The sequence below is a fragment of the Pelophylax lessonae genome (genome assembly GCF_965119305.1).
Source record: "Pelophylax lessonae genome assembly, chromosome: 1".
In the NCBI taxonomy this organism is placed as follows: Eukaryota; Metazoa; Chordata; class Amphibia; order Anura; family Ranidae; genus Pelophylax; species Pelophylax lessonae.
This window is the reverse complement of record NC_138768.1, coordinates 653,775,110-653,798,047: the sequence shown is the minus strand read 5'-3', so window position 1 is coordinate 653,798,047 and position 22,938 is coordinate 653,775,110.

The window sequence follows — 22,938 nt, the reverse complement described above, 5'->3', positions numbered from 1 at the left end:
ATGTAGTACTCTGGATGAGGCACTTGGATATATTCTACGTTCTCATTCTTGACCCGGATGGACCAAGCATGTCTCGAGCCATCCGGGTGGCAAACCTCCACCCTATCAGGCAGCCGCGGACTACAGGAACCTTCGGTAGTTACCCATCGTGTATATTCACGTTGCCCATGTAAGTGCATCTTATCTTTTTGAGCAATAAACGGTTTTAAGGATAATGCACTATTGGCTACCTTTGTCTCTTTTGCTGTATACGGAGGATCAAGAGTAGTCAAGACTAGCAGGGGAAACCCTGGCCCATCACAGCATCTGGTTGAGAGGAAGGATTATACCCTCAATTTGGGAATCTTTTAAGGTCCTTACAGTTCGAGCAGCTGGTAAGAGGCTTACCTACCCCCTGTGTATAGGAAGGTGTGGGAAGATTTCCATCTATCCCTCTCTCCAGCACGTGGTCTGTGTATTGGATGATGTTCCTCCGTGTCACACTTGGGGACCCCAATCCCCCATGGCACACCCAGGGACCCCAATTCCTCATGGCACACCAGGTGACCCAGGACTCCTGTTAAACCCGATGACCCCTATCCTCCATGTCACACCTGGTGACTCTGATTCCCCATGGCACACCTGGTGATCCCGATTCCCTTTCATACCAGGGATGCTCCATGTAACACCCAGGGACCCCGATCCCCTGTTCTGGGGACACTAACTGGGCGGTATGAAGAGAGTGGCCCACACTCTGCCCTCCTTCACAGTGATCCTGCTGATTCCTTCTCCTGGACCACAGTGCTCACCACAGCTCCAACCGGCTCCTGGTGGAGGGAAAAGCAGCAGTCAGAGAGCTCCGCATGTCTTTCATCACCAACCTCCTCAGACCATTCCGGTGCCTCGTCGCTTCTGCCCCAGTAAAGGTTCCGCCCTCCAGTGCCGAGCTCCGGCTCAGGTTCAGCTCTCCTCCGCTCCCTGCTTAATACCAACCCAGGGAAATGAACAGCTGCCTACCAGCTCAGTGCAGAGAGTCACTTCCTGCCTGGGGTTAAGGCCATTCAGCTCCAGCTGAAGAGGATCATCATGCAGGCAGCACTCTGGTGGGCTCCATTCCTGCCTCTTGGGGCCCCTCCAACAGTGGTGAAAAGCCAGGGCCTGATAGTTTCACCACTGCCCAAGACACCTGGCATCTTTCTCTGTCCCTTCTTCCTCCCCTACCACCACCTCTCCCCTCAGCTCACAATAATCATTCATGATGGAGAGAGAGTGCCGTCTCCTGGCTGCGCCCCTAGGTGGCAATGCGCCCTAGGCAGCTGCCTAGTTTGCCTAGTGGAAGCACCGGCCCTGTAGGCACCCCCTTTACAGCTAGCTAACACTGGATCCCAGAACCTCTTTTGGAGTGGTCTCCTCTAACACTTCAGGCGAACCCCTAGGGGCAATCCTCAGTTCTCACGACCTGTGTAGGCTTTCCTGGGACTGGACCCCTCTCTCACCACAGGCTCTCGGCACACCGGATCCCCTCAGCTCAAAACAGCACTCTTTGGATACTCAGGCGACACCCCGAGACATCCACCTTCCTCAGACAGGAGGAGAGACAGCCGCACTCTCCTTCCTGGGACTCTGCTCCCACCAAAGACAACCTGCCATGCACTGCCCCCAGACCAGCGGCACCAGCGGCCGGTCCTTCAGAGCGCATGCGCCAGTGACGTCACTGGCTGCATGTAAGGTAAATATCTCCTAAACGGTACATGTTTAGGAGATATTTACAGTACCTATAGGTAAGCCTTATCATAGGCTTACCTATAGGTACAACTTGCAGAGGAGGGTTTACTTCCTCTTTAACCAATAAAAGGGGGACAAAAAATATACAATCCTAAATACACAATCCTATACCCACAGTTGATCCAGAGAAAGGCAAAAACTCTTCCTGATCCCCCAAGAGGCAATCGGATATTCCCTGGATCAACTTTACCTATAAATGTTATCCAGTTATATTATGTATATTTAGGAAAAAATTCAGGCTTTTTTTAAAGCAATCTACTGAGCTGGAACGAACCAGCTCTTGAGGGAGTCTATTCCACATTTTCACAGCTCTTACTGTAAAGAAACCTTTCCGTATTTGGAGATTAATATACATTCCTCCAGACGTAAAGAGTGCCCCTTTGTCCTCTGTGATGACCTTAAAGTGAATAACTCAACACCAACTTCACTATATGGGCCTCTTACTGTATGTATTTATACTCACTTTTGTTGCCAGCAGTTTAGACATTAATGGCTGTGTGTTGAGTTATTTTGAGGGGACAGCAAATTTACACTGTTATACAAGCTGTACACTCACTACTTTACATTGTAGCAAAGTGTCATTTCTTCAGTGTTGTCACATGAAAAGATATAATAAAATACTGTATGTATATTTGTGTATGTGTGTGTGATTTTTATTTTAATGATTCCAATAGCTCTGTATATTCTTCTACTTGAGGAAGACTGAGAAAGCTGATGTGTTCTACTCTGTTACTGACATACACATTGTTTGGTTTGGTTGTGTATGTATCCCAACACTATCTTGCTGTCTGTGTAAAAGTGAAAAGAGTATATTTCATGTTTTCTAAGCTCAGCAGTTCCAATGGCTAAAATGACTGCACAGAGTTAAAGCCTTTGCATGATATGTGCTGGTTTTGGGGTCAGCTTGGCCTTACCAAGGACAAAACCCACATTTATTTTTTCTCATGAATCCATAGTTTCATAGATAGATTTGTAGCTTGACAGCTATTGTTTTAGGAAAAACATGGATCTCTCTTTGGTGGCATTCGTCGGGGATACAGAAATGTAAGAGCACAGTATCTGAAACTATTATAGTGTTTACAGGGTCTCTTTTTATGACTCCTATCTTTGTTGTTTCTCTTTGACTAATGGGGTATCCCAATCTGTGTTTTCAGAAGAAAAATGTCTTAGAAGTATCTTACCTTGAAGAATGAAAAGAAAAGGGAACGAATGGCCCCTTTTATTCATGGGGTAGTGGCAGGTGAGGATAGTTTAGGAGAAGGAATAGGCAGAATTTAAGTTGTCAGGCAGTTTAGAGCCTGTCAGAGTTTAATGTAAGCTGATTGGCTATAGGGTTTAGTTAGTGTACTTGAGTATCTAGGGAGAATAAGCCCCTGACCTGTCTGAGCCGGTTTCTCCCGCCTGTGAAGAAGTTCAAGTTGATTGGCTGAAGGGGTTCAAGAGGACCCATTTAAGTATCCCCTCACAGATGAGCCGTCACTCCGTCGGTCAAGCAGCGAAGAAAGAAGACAGCCCAGCGGTTCCAGAGTAGGCTTTCGGGAAGAACCATCGTCGGCGGTAGCGTTTGTCCACTGTCGGTAGTCCAGCAGGCGGTTCGGGGTAGAAGACGTCAGCGGCGGCTTTCCTGGAAGAAGAGGAGAAGAGAAGAAGAAGAGGAGTTAGGCGCCCCCGCTTACCTCAGCCGAGATGAGCCTCCTAAGAAGACTGATCGAGCGGGCGGGAGAAGATGGCGGTGAAGATTGGCTCCGGAGGTGTTTTGAATTGCCGCTCGTCGCTGCATCCGAGGGAGCGGAAGGTGAAGACCGCGCAGGACCGGCATCGACGGTGGCCGCCGGAAGAGACGTCGGGAGAGGATCGGGTGACGCGGCGGGCGCAGAAGGAAGATCGTCATCGTCGGTGACGCCGGGCGTAGAAGACGTCACGGAGAGGGGTGTGCGCAGGCGCGCCACACCCGGAAGAACCGGCCAAGGGATCGGGCCGGCGAAGAGGCGGCACACTCCGCGCCAACGGTTCTCCCCTCCGGCGGACGTCAGGCGCGCCGGGAGGGGAGGTGAAGACTCGCCAAGAAGAAGACAAGCGGGAAGACCTGCTCCAGGACCCGGAGCGAGGGCCCGGTCGGAAGCGGCGGGATCGATCGGCGGGACCAGGAATCCGGAGGGGATCGCGCCGGCGAGATCAGGTGAGGAGAACTTCATGGACACTGTGCCAGCCCCCACATTGATCGCTAGGCCCCCCGGAAATCAGTCACTCCCACCAGCCAGACACTTAGAATTTAGGCCTTCCGGGACACAGCAGCTCGGGCCACCAGCCCCTACTAGGGCCCCTAGGCCCCCCGGGACGCAGCAGCAGGGGTCACCAGCATCTGCCTTGAGCACTGGGCCCCCAGGACCACAGCAGGTTATCTCAGATTTTAACACTGGGGGTGCTGTCGCTCAGGACAGTACCCCCCTGCCAGCCATTTCAGGTTTACTTCAAAATTTCCTAAAGGATTTTAAGTCTATGCTTGAGACCAGTCCGGTTACTGGGTCTTGCACTAGTACACCGGCCAATTCTACAGCCGTATCTGCCAACCCCGCTCATGTAACGGGCGATATGGGGTTATCACAACATGCCCCTTCACCTAGGGATGTCTGGGTTCCTCCCATGGGCAATTTGGAGGTTGAACCTCATAGGCCCCAAAGCTTGCACTCTGAGATGTCGGCTTCTTATCTCCTGGCTCAATCACAGAATTTACCTGAGACTTCCCTTAGGGAAACTCTCACCTGTGAAATGTCCCCGCTAGGTTTCCACCTATCCGAATCGGTTAAGGAGAGGATATGGCAGGGACATTTTATTGATATGTTGTCACTGTTGCCTTCAGCTAGGGATTTTGTTGCTAAAGGGGATAGGAAGGATGATGAGGAACGAAGGCGCCCTGTTTCCAAATCTTTCAATAACTGGTTACAGGGTTTCTTTATTTTTTCATCAGTAATGTGTGAGAGATTCCCTACCAAAAGCGTGGGGCTTTTTCAACACGCGGATATCATATTAGAAGCGTACAAGAATTTCGGTGGGACATCATGGTTCCAGTATGACGTGGCTTTTCGCCAAAAACTGGCGGTGCAGCCTGCCATGAAATGGGGAACTAAGGACATCAGCCTTTGGCTGGACCTTTTTCTTCCCCAGAGGTCTATTTTTTCCAGACAGCCCTTTCCGAGTCAACAGTCCCAAGCAGCCTCTCCGGGTTTTCAATTTAGAAAAGGAGTGTGCTTTAACTTCAACGAATCCGTCTGTAAGTGGCCGGGTTCGTGCAAGTATCGGCACGAATGCGCCTTTTGCTCTGGGGCCCACCCCATTGCAAAATGCTTCAAGAAGCAAGGGGGTCAGGCCCCGGGTTTTCTACACAAAGGCGGTAACCCCAGTGAACCTCACCGCCATGCTCCCGTGGCTCCAGCGCTACCCAGACAGGGTGAGAGCCACCCTACTAATTGAGGGCTTTCAGGACAGTTTCCCCCTTCCCAAATTTTATGGTAAGGGTTGTAAGTTGGTAGATAACCTTAGATCCGTGGCGGGTTTGGAATCGGTTGTGGCCGAAAAGGTAAGTAAAGAAATCGAGTTAGGTAGATTCGCTGGCCCTTTCTCTGTCCCACCCTTTGAGGATTTTAGGATCTCCCCTTTGGGCATTGTCCAAAAGAAGGAGCCTAATTCTTACAGGCTTATTCATCATTTGTCGTTTCCTTTCGGGGATTCCTTAAATGATGAAATAAGCGAGGATTTAGCTACGGTTCAATATTCTTCGTTTGACGATGCCTTGGTTAAATTAAGGGGTCTGGGACAAGGGGTTTTGATGGCCAAGGCGGACATCAAATCGGCTTTTCGTCTGCTGCCGGTTCACCCGGACGCCTTTAATTCCCTGGGTTTTTTCTTTTCGGGTAATTTTTATTTTGACAGATGTCTCTCCATGGGATGTTCACTTTGCGATTCGACTGACATCGTCCATTATTTAGACGATTTTTTGTTCTTGGGAAGGGCAGGGTCTACAGACTGCTCGCGCTTACTGAATGGTTTTGTTCAGTTGTGCGAGCTGTTTGGGATCCCGTTGGCACATGAGAAGACGGCTTTTCCGTCTACTTGCATTCAATTTTTAGGCATCACAATCGACTCCGATGAGATGGAATTTAGGCTCCCGCCAGACAAAGTGTCTAAATTGAAGTTTTGCCTTCTGACTTTGATCCGGAGACGTAAGGTTCGCCTTAAGGAGATGCAGTCCTTGCTTGGTTTGCTGGCTTTTGCTTCCAGGGTTATTCCCCTGGGTAAGCTATTTTCCAGGAAACTGTATGCAATGATTGCGGGTCTGAAGTCGCCAAATTCTCACGTGAGGTTAACTCAGGAGGTCAGGGAGGATATGCTGGTGTGGTTCCAGTTTTTAACGGATTTCAATGGCAAAAGTCTTTGGCAGGAAGAATTTATTCTCGACAAGGATTTTTGTCTCTTCACCGATTCAGCGGGTTCGGTCGGCTTCGCCGCCATTTGGCGCACGCATTGGTGCGCTGATCGCTGGTGCCAGAAATGGGTCCAATTGGGTTATACACGCAATAGTGTTCTTCTCGAGCTCTTTCCCATTGTGGTGGCCCTGGAGGTTTGGGGCCATCATTTTCGGAACAGGAGATTAATGGTTCGGACCGATAACAGGGGGGTGATGTTCGCTATCAATTGTTTGTCTTCGAAGTCCCCTCCTGTTATAGCCTTATTGCGGTATTTAGTAGCTAAATGCTTATCATTTAATATTTGGATTAAGGCGACTTTTGTCCCCGGCAAAGATAATGGTTTGGCGGATGCTTTGTCTCGCTTACAGATGGAGCGATTTTTTACGCTGTTTCCGGAAGCGGACGAGCTGAGCTGTCATTACCCGAGCCACCTATGGCACATAGTCTAGACTTGGTAGCACAGAATGTTTTGCGTTCTTTGGCTCCGGCGACCATGGCGGGATACCAATCAGCATGGTCATTATGGGTGTCGCATCTTCAGTCCTTGGGTGCATCCCCCGATAGTTTTTCGGAAAATTTGGTTCTGTCCTTTTTAAATTCCTTATTCCGTATGGAGTATGCATGGTCTCATGTAAACAAAATTCTGGCAGGAGTATCATTTTTCGTTAAGTTAAAAAATTTCCCTTCATGCTCTTCCTTTTTTACAGTGCGTCAGACCCTGAAGGGTTACCGTAAAGCGAAATTTTTGCCCGATTCTAGGAAGCCCATTACTGTCCCACTTTTGGAGAGCTTATGTGCAGTTACGTCGGTCGTTTGTTTTTCTTATTATGAGTCGGTCCTTTTTCGGGCGGCTTTTTCGTTAATGTTCTTTGCGGCACTGAGAATATCGGAGCTGGTGCCGACAAGTAGGACGCTTAGCTCTGGTCTTTTTCTCTCGGATGCGGTTTTATCTGACGTGTCGTGTTGCATTTTGATACGCTTCTCTAAGACGGATCAATTAGGTGTTGGGAAGCGCGTTAATTTACACAGGTTTCGCAACTCTTCCATATGTCCGGTGCGTTTATTACAAAAATTTTTGACAATCAGATCGGCCGGTTCTGAATTCTTGTTCAATCATCGGGATGGTAGGCCATTGACTGGCTATCAATTCAATGCTGTTTTTAAAAAATGTCTTGTTCAATTGGGATTGGAAGAGGAAAGGTTGACTTCACATTCATTTCGTATTGGTGCTGCTACTGAAGCGGCAAGATTGGGTCTCAAAGATCAAGTTGTTAAAAAGTTGGGCAGGTGGAAGTCGGATGTTTTTCAAACTTACATCCGCCCTGACACTGTTTGTTAAAAAATTTTTCAGGTCAATGTCTGGACGTGTGGATCATCGGACATTCGTTCGTGCGCTGGGCTCGTGCTCGAGCCAGAAGACGTCCTTATGGCGAAAACATCGGTTTAGATCCCAATTATTTTAGGGTTCAGTGGTTTAGCAAGAGAGGAATGCTGTGGTCGGAATTTCGTCCGGAAATTTTTAGACTACTGCAGTTTCTTCCCCCCCCGGATATACTAGTTGTACACCTTGGGGGGAATGATGTAGGCAGAGCGAGAACATTAGACCTGATTTTTGCGATCCGGGATGACTTGCAATTATTAAGGTCAACATTCCCTTTTATGACCATTGTTTTTTCGGAGGTTATACCTAGACTCGCTTGGTTCAAGCATTGTTACTTGAAACCGCTTGAGAAAATCCGTAAGCGCGTAAACAGGGCTTTGGAGAAGCTGCTGCGCGTCGTTGGTATTTTATCCTTTCGGCACATAGAGTTGGAGGGAGGTACTAGTGGACTATACAGGTTTGATGACACCCATTTATCAGACATTGGCCTGGATACTTTTAATGCCAATCTGGGTACTTGCGTGGAAGAGGCCGCGTGGTGGGGGTGTGCCAGGCGGGTGTGAGCCGCCTGCCTTTTGGATGTGTCGATGTATTTAGTTGAGTAATGACAACCTGGGTCGTTGGGACCGGGTTTGTTCTATACTGCTGTTATTTAAAGTTTAAAAGATTTATCGATCTTTAATGTGTAAAATAATAAACGGCCGCGGCCTCTTTCATTCCAAATTTAAGTCTGAAGGTGTCTTATTTAATAGTTATAAGTAAGCTTAAGGAAATCCTGCCTACTACCCCATAAAGGGTGCTACAAAACCCAGAGTATCTTAAATGCTGTTCACAGCAGACAAAACTCCTCATTTTGTGAAGGGCTTGTCATATATTGATAATTAAAATGTGAATGTGTCTTGTTTGACATCCCAAAGCAATCTGAGACTACGTTGCATAAGCTTGAATCACTTTACACTAACAGCATGGTTGTCAGAAGGAAAGACCTTCATTGCCTTGTCAATGTTAGAGACAATTTTGTGAAGCCTGAGGTTGGCAGTGGCAAGCAGATCCTTCAAATCCTGCAAACTATGTTAAAAGATCAATTGCTTCTTCTTCTGAAGGCAGAAATTTGGTCCCATCATCTATGTGTAGCACTGTCCTCATATGGCTTGCTGTGTGATGACTTCTTGGGCCTCCTCTGATTACCTGCAGACAGTCACTAGGGGACAGTTCTCTCATCCATCTTTACTCCCAGTTGATCGTTACTCAATAAACAATCCAGGGGTTTTGGTTTTATATTTATTGTGGGACATGGATTGGAGAAGGGAATAGTGGGATACTCCAACTTGAACTATTCACAGTAGATAAGGACAACTCTCACTTGGCCTTACCCAGGTTATTTGTGGAAGCAGACACGCTGCTTTAACCATTCCGCCACTTTTACTCTCTAGGATCCACTTGACTGACACCCATCCACTGACTGTTATAGCAGAATGGGTGGCCCTCTCAGAAAGATCTGTACTCACTGTAGGCAAAATCAGATCCTCTCCAGTGTCGTCCTCCCAGTCAGCTCTGCATGACATCTGGGTTCAGCTCCTCTCTGACTCTCCGGCCCTCAGGTCGACCACCTGAGGCCCCATGGCAGCTTCTACAGAGAAGGGGCAGCCGCCCCCTCCCTCCAGGACCCTGCTCTCCAGGTAAAAGAACCTGGACCGGCTCCAATGATAGACGTCACAAGTGTGCTGTCTATCATAAGTTTGCGGCAGTCCAGGAGGCGGGACTTCACATTACAGCGGCCGTTCAGAGTAAGCAGAAGAATCCTGCTCTGTTTTATCAGGCGGCGCTCGCCCTCGCCCCCCCTCTACCTTTCCAGAGGCAGCCCAATGGGCTCAGCGGAACCTATGGCAGGGCTGGCCCTGCCCCAGCTCACAGTGCACCCGCCCAGGATCAGCCCTGAAAAGACAGGGACAGATTCGGGCCGGGGACAGTGTCCTCGGTATGGGGACTGTCCTCGGTCATCCTACCCTAGGCAACAGTGTACCCCTAGGTGGCAGTGCGCCCTAGGCGGCTGCCTAGTTTGCCTAGCGGGAGCGCCGGCCCTGGGTGGGAGTGGTGAGAGACAGCTGCAGGAGTAGGGATCCCCTCTCAGTTGGTTGGAATCTGGTTGCACTCAAAGAAAGTGGGCAATGGTATTTCTATGCTGCCATTCAGGGAAGCTTCTACAAGACCAATGACTCTTCTGCCTAAAACTTCTGTAATGCCAGCACAGGTACCTAAGGTGTATGGTAAAGCATCTCCTGTTATGTTTAACAGTTCAATCAGCTTTGAATTCTTTGCACCTAATAGTAGCCCTACAGTCTATACCCTGGTGTTCTGTGGAAGCACAGCATTTAAATCAAACCCCACATTTCTTTAAAAGCTTCTTGCAAGGGTTTATTTCAGAAGCCAAAATGCTTCCTAAGCAGGTGTGGCTTGCTATGTATGGAACATTTTTGATTCGGGTTCTCATTTTTTTTTTTGCTGTGATCAGTCTTTCCAGGGACTGTAGTAGGTGCAGGTAAAATATCAGTCCTTTTTACAGACACTGAATCTCAGCAGTATCTATGAAAAATGCATGAGCTTGCAGGCTTTGGAGAAGGTGGACCGAGAGGGTTGGACTCCCCATAGGAGAAGCTTGGAACGTTCTTAGCATCTACAATTTTTCTAATGAACTCACTGAAGTAGGTAAAGGGAGGGAAGGAAACCTTATTTTCTTCCTTGTACCTTGTGAAGTGATGCCCATTTTTCCCATTTCCATATTTCCATTTTTCGTAAGGTAACGCGGGGACTCTTAAATCGACTCCTTGAGGGGTATCTAGATAACTAAGGCCAGGTAGTTGGGTATCAACTGTGACGAGCTGAAGCTCCAAGAGGTGCTCAATGAACTTTAGAAACTTTAAAATTTCTCTGCCAGGTATTTTTGGGACGGTTTGCATTAAGACTACTTATATGATAAAGCAGTATAAATAGTAAATCTTATGCTCTAAGTGTAGAAGCGAAAGCAACCAATTACACTGCACATCTCTGTAGTCAGACTTAAGATATGTGATTTTTGTTAGGTCCTGAACGTTACTTTTGCCTTTTTATGCTGGACAGGTTATGTATTGTTTGGCGATACTGCCACCTTGTGGATATATAATATTTACATTACAGCCTTCCACAAATTTAGAGAGAGCATGGTTCTAATTTATGAGATAAGACAATATAATTAGCACCCTTAATTTAAACCCTTCATGACATGGGGTAAAACAAATCTTAATGCCTGAACACAGTTTTGCAACTTTGACATTTGTTAGCAAAACTGTGCATATCTAGAATATCTGCCCCTTACCCAGGTTGATGTCGATTTTCAACTGCGCTACCAAACTGGAGAGGGAAGTATGGGCCATACCTGGGCTGGGCAGCCTTCCCTGTGAGTGCTAATGCTTTGCACATTTTTAATTTGCCCTCCTAACCCTAGAGATGTCCCGCAGGATGTGGGTAGTGTAGGGACTGGTTACCTATCTGACAAGGACAGTGATTAGTAGCAGGGCTAAGTTCCAGGTGAGTTGGGAAAGGATAGGGACTTGCCATCCTCCCTGGACACCTTCCCATTTGGGTACGGACTGGCAAAGCTGCATTCCACGCCCCTCAAGACATATGCTGTCGGCATGCCCGAGACCTGCTCTGCTACACATTGCTGTTGTATTCTGTGAGTGTTCCCGGTTGGGCGACGTCCCTTCAGGCTTATTGTGAATTGCTGAACTGCACCATGCTGCACCTTCCAACATGCTGATGAAGTAATGTTGCTATGAACTCATGAACTATGAACCTGCAAACCAGAGTAAAAAGCCTTGTAGATACAGTGCTCCAGTTATGCTGAACTGTGCAAAAGCACTGTGGTCTGTGCTGCAGAGTGACTGCTAGGATAGAGTGTTCAAAAAAGGACTAGGGAGGGAGTGAATTTGGTGACTGGAGGGGACTTCACCATCTGGGCAAGCCCCACAGATATTCAGTCAAATAAATCTGCTAACTCTGGAGTCTGCTATGGAGTGGTGTCAATGCCTGTTGGCCGCAGTAACGCCAGCTATGGAGAAAGGCAGGATAACTCTGAGTGCTGTAAGAGAGCCGATGGATTTCCAGACCAATCAAGTGTGTGCTGTTGCCCCTGGTGGTGCTGGTGCAAGCTGATCATCTGTCATTGTACTGAGAGGTATAAGTGTGCCACAGCTTTAGGGATGGGCTCGAACTTTGGGTGTTCGTGTGTTCGCTGAACATATGAACACCTGGGGCGCTCGGTGGGAAGTTTGCCCACAGACGTACGCCCCATAATGCACTGCGATCTTGCAGTGCATTGATTGCTGATGATTGGCCAAAGCATGCACCTTACCTGTATGCTTTGGCCAATCACAGCACAATGTACTGTGTGAGCCATGATTGGCCAAAGGCAGGGTGCCTTTGGCCAATCATGGCTCAGGGGCTAAGTTCACGCCCCACACTATATAAAGCTGCTTACACGGCAGCCCTGTGTATTGTGTGTATTGTGTGTAGCACCCTCCTAGGTAGGTGCTAGAGAGTGTGGTTTTTTGGTCTTTCTGCTTACCAGAGAGATTGCCAGGTAAGTTTTTGTTACCCTCTGCCTACCAGAGAGCAGGATGTATTAGGAGAGTCTGCTTATGGTACTTAGGTGTAGCTCAGCTGGTCTGAAATGTTTTACACTGGTCCAATAGGGAGGCATATTGGACAGTGGGAGGAACCTGACAAGTGAGTGCACAGGCAAGACTACAGTGCCTACAGTGAGTACAGATCTGTAACGTGGGGCCTGTTCTCTGAGGGCCACCCCTTCTGCTAGAAGTGTCAGTCAAGGGGATGCTAGAGAGTGTCCTGAAGGTAATGTCGTTGCATCAAGTCTGCTGCTATAGAGAGCAAGAGGACTTAATTCCTCCATACAGGTGGCAGTATGGTCAAAGCAATGTGTCTGATTCCACAAATAACCTGGTGAGGCCAGGGGAGAGTTGTCCTTATCTACTGTGAATAGTTCAAGTTGGAGTATCCCACTATTCCCTTCTCCCATCCAAGTTCCACAATAAATATAAACCAAATCCCCTGGACTGTTTATTGAGTATTGAGGAACTGGGAGTAAGGAGGGATGTGTGAAAAATCCCCTAGTGACTGCCTAAAGGTAATCAGAGGGAGACCCAAGAAGTCATCATACAGCAAGCCCTACGGGGACAGTGCTACATGTGTTAGTGGACATTAGGCAGGGTAGTTTGTGGATTGTGTGTTCAGTTAGTTTAGTGAAGTCAGTGAAGTGTAGTGTAGTGCTGTTATTCTTGTGTAGCACAGTGTAGTGGTGCCACTGAAGTGTTGGTGTATACAACATATCTGTATCACCCCACTGATCTCATTTTTTTTTCATTGATATTTTTCTTTTTGCAGCATTAGGTTCTGTTAGTAGTACTTTTAGTACTCCCCCTACTCCCCCTTCTTTGTCGCAGGTGCTATTCCTTCTGCATCAGCAGTGTTTTTCTTTTTTTTTTTTCTTTTTTTGTGGCTCTGCAGCACTAATAATATTTAGGGCATAATTACTGTCCCCCCTTCTGCATCGCAGGTGTTCCTCTTTCTGTGGCAACAGTGGTTTTCTTTTTTTGTTTTGTTTTTTCCGAAGAAGCACTGAAAATATTTAGGGCATAATTGTTGTTCCTCCGTACTGCATTGCAGGCTTTCTTCCTCGGCATCAGCAGTGGTTCCCTTTTTTTTTTTTTTTGGATTTATGTTTTTCTTTATTAAAAGAAAAAAAAACTATAATAAAACAGTTTATAGTGCACCAAGCACAAAAGAAAAAAAAACTATAATAAAACAGTTTATAGTGCACCAAGCACAAAAGTATTGCACCCAAGCACCATATTCTCTTCCCACACTCTACACTAAAAAGTTATCCTCTGCAGGCGGGGCACGCACTTTCTGCAGCAGCTCTGACATATCGGGGTAATTTTTAATGAACCTCTGCACCACCAAATTCAGCACATGCGCCAGGCAAGGGATGTGCGTCAAACCGGCTAGGCCCAGAGCTGCTATGAGATTTTGCCCGTTATCGTACACCACCAGGCCGGGCTTGAGGCTTGCTGGCAGCAACCACTCATTTGTCTGCTGTTCCATGCTCCTCCACAACTCCTGCGCGGTGTGTGGTTTTTCCCCCAAACAGGCAAGTTTTAAAACTGCCTGCTGTCGTTTACCCCTGGCTGTGCTGAAGTTGGTGGTGTTACGCTGACCGGATGAGGAGGCGGTAGAGGATGAGGAAGCGGAGTAGGAGGAGTTAGGAACAGGAGGCAAACTGAAGCGCCCTGCAATCCTCGGTGGTGGAAGGACATGCGCCAAATTGCTATCCCCCTCAGGCCCATCCGCCACTGCATTTACCCAGTGTGCCGTTAGGGAGATATAACGCCCCTGACTGTGCTTACTGGTCCACGTATCGGTAGTTAGGTGGACCTTGCCACAGATGGCGTTGCGCAGTGCACACCTGATTTTTTCCCCCACTTGGTTGTGCAGGGAAGGGATGGCTTGCCTGGAAAAGTAGTGGCGGCTGGGCACGACGTACTGTGGGACAGCCACCGACATAAGGCTTTTAAAACTGTGCGTCTCCACCAGACGGAATGACAGCATTTCAAAGGCCAAGAATTTTGAAATGCTGGCATTCAGGGCCAGGGATCGCAGATGGGTAGGGGGGTACTTCCTCTGAAGTGTTTGGGAGATGGAAAGCTGAACGCTTCCACGGGACATTGTGGAGATGGTTGGTGACCCAGGTGGTGGTGTTGCTGACAGATCGTCTGTTTGCGGGGTGGCAGGTGCCGGTATCACTACAGAGGTGGATGAAGAGGCCGAGACTGCAGCAGAAGAGGAAGCAGGAGGAGCCAGAGACCTTTCTTGGTTTTGAAGGTGTCTACTCCACTGCAGCTCGTGCTTTGCACTTAGATGCCTGATCATGCAGGTTGTGCTCAGGTTGAGAAGGTTTATGCCTCGCTTCAGGCTCTGATTGCACAGGGTGCAAACCACTCGTGTCCTGTCATCAGCACATTTTCTGAAGAACTTCCACGCTAGAGAACTCCTTTGAGCTGGCTTTGGTGTGCTCGGTCCCTTGCTGCGTTGGGCAGTAGCAGGCGTAGTGTCTAGGGCACGGCCGCTCCGCTTCTGCACCCTGCTCTCTCTCTGTTCTCCCTGCTCTCTCGGCTCTGTGCGATCACCGCCTCTTCCTCCAAACTACTCAGGTCACCTGCATGACCTTCATTCCATGTGGGGTCGAGGAGCTCATCGTCCTCCACATCATCTTCCACCCAGTCTTCACCCCTGCCCTCCTTGTCGGTCTCCACAATTCTGAGTGCCGCAGCAGTTGGCACCTGCGTTTCGTCATCATCGGAGACGTGCTGCAATGGTCCTTCCATGTACTCATCTTGAGAAATAAGTGGTTGGGCATCGCTGCACTCAATCTCTTCCATTCTGGGGCAGGGCTAGGTGGATGGCCCTGGGAAACCCTGCTGACAGAGTCATCAAAAAGAAGAAGAAACTGCTGCATGACTTGGGGCTCAGACCGCTTGCCTGATTTGCAAGGGGGTGAGGTGAAAGACGGTTGGACATCGGCTGCAGGTGCCAACTCTGACCTTTCTGCAGTAGACTGGGTGGGAGACAATGTGAAGGAACTGGAGGCACTGTCAGCAGCAAACCAATCTACTATCACCTTTACTTGTTCTGGCCTCAACACTTGTAGAGGCGCATGATGCCCTACCAAATACTGCTGCAGGTTCTGTCTCCTACTCACACTTGAGGAAGGTGTTTCACTTGTGCGTGTAGCTGGCACAGATCGACCACGTCCTCTCCTTGCAACAGGAGCTCTACCAGCGGCACCACGACCCAGGCCACGGCCCTTATTTGACGGTCTCCTCATATTTCTGTAATTTATGATCTTGACCTAGAAAGGTGTTTATTGAATAGCGGAACAAAACAACAACAGTATCGCACGGGTGTATCTCACAGTCAAATATGCAAACTATGCCGCAATTTAATTTTTTTTACCCCAAAAGGGTGTTTATTAAATACCGGAATAGAAAAACAGTATACAAATACAACGGGTGTATCTCACAGTCAAATATGCAAAGTATGCCGCAATTTAATTTTTTTCACCCCAAAAGGGTGTATATTGAATAGCGGAATAGAAAAAAAATTATAAAACGGTGTATCTCACACGTACAAACACAGATTAGACCCCGATTACAATTTTTTGTACCCTAAAGGGAGGATGAGGATGAGGAGTAGGAGGAGTTCGGAACAGGAGGCAAACTGAAGCGCCCTGCAATCCTCGGCGGTGGAAGGAGATGCGCCAAACAAATTTAAAAGGTGTATCTCACACGTACCGATACAGACTATGCCGTAATTTAATTTTTTACACCCCAAAAGGGTGTATATTGAATAGCGGAATAGAAAAAAGTATATAAAACGGTGTATCTCACACGTACAAACACAGACTAGGCCCCGATTACAATTTTTTGTACCTTAAAGGGAGGATGAGGAAGAGGAGTAGGAGGAGTTCTGAACAGGAGGCAAACTGAAGCACCCTGCAATCCTCGACGGTGGAAGGAGATGCGCCAAACAATTTTAAAAAGGTGTATCTCACACATACCGATACAGACTATGCCATAATTTTATTTTTTACACTCCAAAAGGGTGTATATTGAATAGCGGAATAGAATTTTTTTTTATAAAACGGTGTATCTCACACGTACAAACACAGACTAGGCCCTGATTACAATTTTTTGTACCCTAAAGGCAGGATGAGGATGAGGAGTAGGAGGAGTTCGGAACAGGAGGCAAACTGAAGCACCCTGCAATCCTCGGCGGTGGAAGATGCGCCCCAAAAATTTAGAAGGTGTATCTCACACGTACCGATACAGACTATGCCGCAGTTTAATTATTTTTACCCCAAAGGGTGTAGATTGAATAGCGGAATAGAAAATATGATATAAAAAGGTGTATCTCACACGTACAGACCCAGATTAGGCCCCGATTACAATTTTTTGTACCCTAAAGGCAGGATGAGGAGTAGGAGGAGTTCGGAACAGGAGGCAAACTGAAGCACCCTGCAATCCTCTGCGGTGGAAGATGCGCCCCAAAAATTTGGAAGGTGTATCTCACACGTACGATACAGACTATGCCACAATTTAATTCTTTTTACCCCAAAGGGTATAGATTGAATAGCGGAATAGAAAAAATGTTATAAAACGGTGTATCTCACACATACAAACACAGACTAGGCCCCGATTATATTTTTTGTACCCTACAGGCAGGATGAGGAGTAGGAGGAGTTCGGAACAGGAGGCAAACTGAAGCACCCTGCAATCCTCGGCGGTGGAAGATGCGCCCCAAAATTTGGAAGGTGTATCTCACACGTACCGATACAGACTATGCCGCAATTTAATTTTTTTACCCCGAAAGGGTGTAGATTGAATAGCGGAATAGAAAATATGATATAAAAAGGTGTATCTCACACGTACAGACCCAGACTAGGCCCCGATTACAATTTTTTGTACCCTAAAGGCAGGATGAGGAGTAGGAGGACTTCGGAACAGGAGGCAAACTGAAGCACCCTGCAATCCTCGGCGGTGGAAGATGCGCCCCCAAAATTTGGAAGGTGTATCTCACACGTACCGATACAGACTATGCCGCAATTTAATTTTTTTTACCCCAAAAGGGTGTAGATTGAATAGCGGAATAGAAAATATGATATAAAAAGGTGTATCTCACACGTACAGACCCAGACTAGGCCCCGATTACAATTTTTTGTACCCTACAGGCAGGATGAGGAGTAGGAGGAGTTCGGAACAGGAGGCAAACTGAAGCACCCAGTAATCCTCGGCGGTGGAAGATGCGCCCCAAAAATTTGGAAGGTGTATCTCACACGTACCGATACAGACTATGCCGCAATTTAATTTTTTTACCCCAAGGGTGTAGATTGAATAGCGGAATAGAAAATATGATATAAAATTGGTGATTTTTCAATAGCACATGTGAACACAGCAGTGTCTTATGTTTTATGTCACGGTCAGCTCAGCAGCAGGCTATGAAGGGAAAAAAAAAAATTCCCCTTTAACTTTGTAATTTTTAAATAGCAGTACAGACTATGCCACAATTTATTTATTTTTTAACCCAAAAGGGTGTATATTGAATAGTGGAATAGAAAAAAGTATATAAAATTGAAAATCACTCAATAGCACATGTGAACACAGCAGTGTCTTATGTCATGGTCAGCTCAGCAGCAGGCTATAAAGGGGAAAAAAAAATTCCCCTTTAACTTTGTAATTTTTAAATAGCAGATTAGTACAGACTATGCCACAATTTAATTATTTTTAACCCAAAAGGGTGTATATTGAATAGTGGAATAGAAAAAAGTATATAAAATTGAAAATCACTCAATAGCACATGTGAACACAGCAGTGTCTTATGTCACGGTCAGCTCTGCAGCAGGCTATGAAGGGAAAAAAAAAATTCCCCTTTAACTTTGTAATTTTTAAATAGCAGATTAGTACAGACTATGCCACAATTTATTTTTTTTTAACCCAAAAGGGTGTATATTGAATAGTGGAATAGAATAAAGTATATAAAATTGAAAATCACTCAATAGCACATGTGAACACAGCAGTGTCTTATGTCACGGTCAGCTCAGCAGCAAGCAGGCTATGAAGGGAAAAAAAAAATTCCCCTTTAACTTTGTATTTTTTAAATAGCAGATTAGAACAGCAATCTGTAGTAAAATATAGCTGAACGCTGCACACAACAGACTGATAAAAATATATTTTTTTCTCCCTCCTCCTCCTCCTCCTCCTCCCTTAGTGGGCTCAAGTGAGGGCAAAAACATTGTTTACTGCACCACCCCCCACACTCTAAAATCAATGTAGATCACTAACGGACGATTGTTCTGTCCCTGCCTAATCTCTCCAGCCTGTCCCTAAAATGCTCAAATAACTTTCCCTGCCTACACTCCGACCTGTCCCTGCATTCTTTTCGGGCACAATTTTTCACTGTCTGTCCCTAATCAGCAGCCAGCACGTATGATGTGTGCTCTGTCCCTACACTACAGCAGAATAACGCACCGCGCTGTGCCTCTCGAACTTATAAAGACATGGGTCACATGCTTCAGATGGCCAATCACAGCTACTAATACATTTCTAGGCATGGCTGGGATGGCTTAAGGCACACCAGTTAAACGCTTGTTGATTGGCTGTTGAAAGCCCGCCATTAAAAGCGCGCCATTACATACAAAACAGGAAATAAAATTACCGAACACGGATTTTAAACCCGAACATACAGTAAAATATTCGGGTCCGTGTCCGGGTAGCAAAAATCCAATTATCCGGTACGGACCCGAATAATACAGTCTGTGTTCGCTCAACACTACAGATCAAGCGTGGCCAGAACACCAACCGCTTGGGCACCACATGCTTGACAAGACATATGACGACCTGCCATGCAGTCCATTGGCAACAGCACTTGAAAGACCCACATCATAAAAAAATGCAGACTTCTTGCTCCTCATCTGGGATCTCTACTCTACCTACTATACCTCAAGTCTTCTCAAAATCCTGCACTAATAAGGATGATGATATAGCAATGGGTGCCACAGGTGCTTGTACTCAATCTGCTAGCAGTACACCACCTGTTAATTTCACCAGGCAAATTTCGCTGCCCCAGTTGCTGACAAGTGCACTGCTTGTAATGCAGTGAGTGGGGACATACGGCCCCAAAGTACCCCTTGTCCCAGTTTTTAGCAGTAAGCTAGGCAAAGATCTGTGACCCCAGCTACTTCATCTGAAAAGCCTGCTTTAAAGTGATTGTAAAGTCTTGTTTTTTTTAAATAACAAACACGTTATACTTATGTAGCAATATTTCCAGGCATTGGGCCTGATATGGGTCTGCCATTGTTACCGGTAACACTTCCGACACATTTAAGTTGAAAACCCAAGTGTGAGAGCTGAGACAATGACCATTCCGGCATCTTTGGTTTGTTTTGTTTATTTTGTGATGGGGATAGGAGAAGGGAATGAGTGGGATACTCCTCTGGCTCAACTAGGTTCAACTGGGACACTGTACAGAAAAATGCCTGTTAGCGCTGTCTTGACGCCAGCTGAATGCCAGCCAATGCTCCCTGGCGCTTGAAGATACTGTTCTGATTAACTGTGCTGGAACTTCGATTTAATACTCAGGACTGTAGGACATTTGACTCCTGACACTCTGTTTAGCTCAAAAGTCAGATGAAAAACTCCCTCCAGCCCTTCACTGACTGAGGTAGCTCCTTGTAGCTGCTTGTGCTGCTGCAACTCTTAACACTGTACGCTTAACTCTTCAGGGCCCAACCGCTGGTGCCCCCTCTACATTTCAGGGTCCTCTCACTAGGCACCCCCTCTGACACTTCAGGGTCCTCTCACTAGGCACCCCCTCTGACACTTCAGGGTCCTCTCCCTATTCACCCCCTCTGACACTAGCTGGCTCCTGGATCCCTGGGACCTTCACCAGAGTGGTCCCCTCTATGCTTCAGGCAGACCCTCAGGGGCAATTCACAGTACTCACGAAATTGGCAGGGTTTCCTGGAACTGAACCCCTCTATCTCCACTGGTCCTCGGCACACCGGATCCTCTCTGCAGCTCAGCTCAGCTCTCTCTCTCTGGACTCTCAGGCAGCCACTCGAGACACCGATCCTTCTGACAGGAGGAGAGACAGCCGTACCCTCCCTCCTGGGACTCTGCTTCCCCCCAAAGACGCTGCGTTATGCGTTCCCCTCAAACTTACACCCACTCCCAGAATCCTCTGCGGCAGAATCTGCCTTCTCGGGTAGATACAGGCCTGAATGAGCCACTGATTGGGTTTCCTCAACTGCCCTATGAAAATGCACTCATGGAGCCAGTGGGAAGTCTCCCACCTCAGCAGACACACCTGGAAGACATGACAGCCAGCTGAAATCATGGCCCTGCCAAGGCCCATTATACTTTAGCTAGCACCTACCTTGTAGGGTGCTACACCTACCTGCTCTGTGAAATGGTTTTGCACAGAGTGGCCCCGATCCTCCTCTTCTCGGGTCCCTCTTTGGTGCTCCTGGCCCCTCCCTCCTGTTGAGTGCCCATACAGAATGCAGCTTGCTATGGGGGCACCTGAGCAGAGGCAAAGATCCCTGTGTCCATTCAGACACAGAGCCGAGACACGACACCGCCCCCTCTCTCTCTACTGATTGGCTGACTGACTCTGATTGACAGCAGCAGGAGCCAATGGCACCGTGCTGCTGTTTAAGCCAATGTGGAGGGGAGTCCCGAGCAGCTGAGACACTCCTTCAATATCGCTGGAAAGAGATGGGCTCAGGTAAGTATTCGGGGGGCTGAAGGGGGCTGCTGCATACAGAAGGTTATAGAATGCATTAAGATAATAAAAACCTTCTGCCTTGGCAAACCATTTAAGTGCCAGCAGTGAGAGAGACTGCTCAGCAACAATGGATTGTGGTTACACATAGCAAAATGAAGCCAGTTCTGCTGTCTGTGTGCTGAGAATGTTGGCTAGGCTATCTATGATTGTGGCAAATTTAAAGCAAATATACTTCATGCAGAGAGGATTCAACATCTCTGAAAAACCAGCGAGCTTCAGCTGGTAGAATCCCATCTTCCATAGCAACCAGTGTTATGCCAGGAAGAAAGACTTGCAGTGAATATGGGGCTCAGCATCTCCATAAATATGTTAGCGAGTTTTGGCTGCAAGGAATTGTCAGGAACGAAGCTCCCTGGTGAAAAGATCTCCAGTACTACGCTTAGAATGTGGCCAGTGGGGACACAATATCATTTATTGCGCTAGGTTTTGGTATCCCAAAGCAGATGAGCTGCTGGGTGAAAGGTTTTATCAATATGCCCAGTTTCCTGTGCAAAAGTGCCATCCCTGACAGCAATAAGCAGGTTCCTAAGTCAGGGGTTGATGAAAACCCAGCTGCATGTAAAGATGTCAGGACAATGGCTGACGGGGTGTTGGGTGCCAGCGGGGTTGGTGTATTGTGATGTTGCTACGGGAGATGACCACTCGGCTATACATGAATCCTTTACAGGCACTGCCCCAACAAGTGCCAACAAACCAAATAGAGTTTAGGATACGCGGGGGGGGGGGGGGCAGTAGTGTATTTTGTTTTTTGTGCTGCCAAGGCAAGACTAAAATCAGGCAATTAGGCAAGACTAAAATCAGGCACTCCCCCTACCTAGGCACTCCCCCTCTTCCTATTCAGGTGGCTATAGTGGCTCTTTGGTGGTGTCTCTGGTGGCTATTTGAGGTCTTAGGTTGCTATGTTGGGTCTCTGGTGGCTATATATGGTCTCTGATGACTATGTTAGGTCTCTGGTGGCTGTGTGGGGTCTCTGGTGGCTGTGCGGGGTTTCTGGTGGCTGTGCGGGGTCGCTGGTGGCTATGCTGGATCTTTGGTGGCTATGCTGGGTTTCTGGTGGCTGTGCAGGGTTTCTGGTGGCTAAGCGGTGTCTCTGGTGAACTGTGGGGTAGGAACCCCCTCCACGCTAGTCTGCCACAGTGCTCCCCTGAAACCCCTCACTAGCCTGCCACAGTGCTCCCCCCCCCCCCCAGATACTCTTACAGCTTGTGCTTAAAAAAAAAATAGTAATAATGATTGCAGAGTTGCAATGTTGTGTGTCTTTATTTCTGCCTATAGTTTAATGTTAACCACTTGCCGACCGCCGCACGACTATCTACGTCGGCGGTCAGCCCCTCACAGGCAAACTAACGTAGGGCTACGTTGCTTGCTTGTGAGGGTCTAGGGAGCGAGCGCGCGCCCCCGGGGCGCGCTCCCGCTCCCGCGTGGTCACGGACCCCCCCGCGCGTGTGACCAGCGGACCCGATGTCCGCCGGTCACTGGCGATCGGCGGGGGAGAGGGAGAATGTCAGGCAGCTTGTGTAAACAAACTGCCTGTCATTCTCCTCGCTGCAAAGACACTGATAAAACGGATCTGGTATGTAGATCCGTTGATCAGTGTCCTTACAGCTAGAGCCACAGCCAATCACAGTAGAAACCACGCCCCTAGGGACACACACAGCCCCTCCCTTCCAAATAAAGTTAACCCCTTCACTACCAGTGTATTTTTACAGTAACAGTGCATATGTATAGCACTGATTACTGTAGAAATGTCACTGGTAACCCCAAAAGTGTCAAAAATGTCAGTCAAGGGTCCGATCTGTCCGCCGCAATGTCGCAGTACCGCAAAAAAAATCGCAGATCGCCGCCATTACGCGTTAAAAAAAAAAACAACAA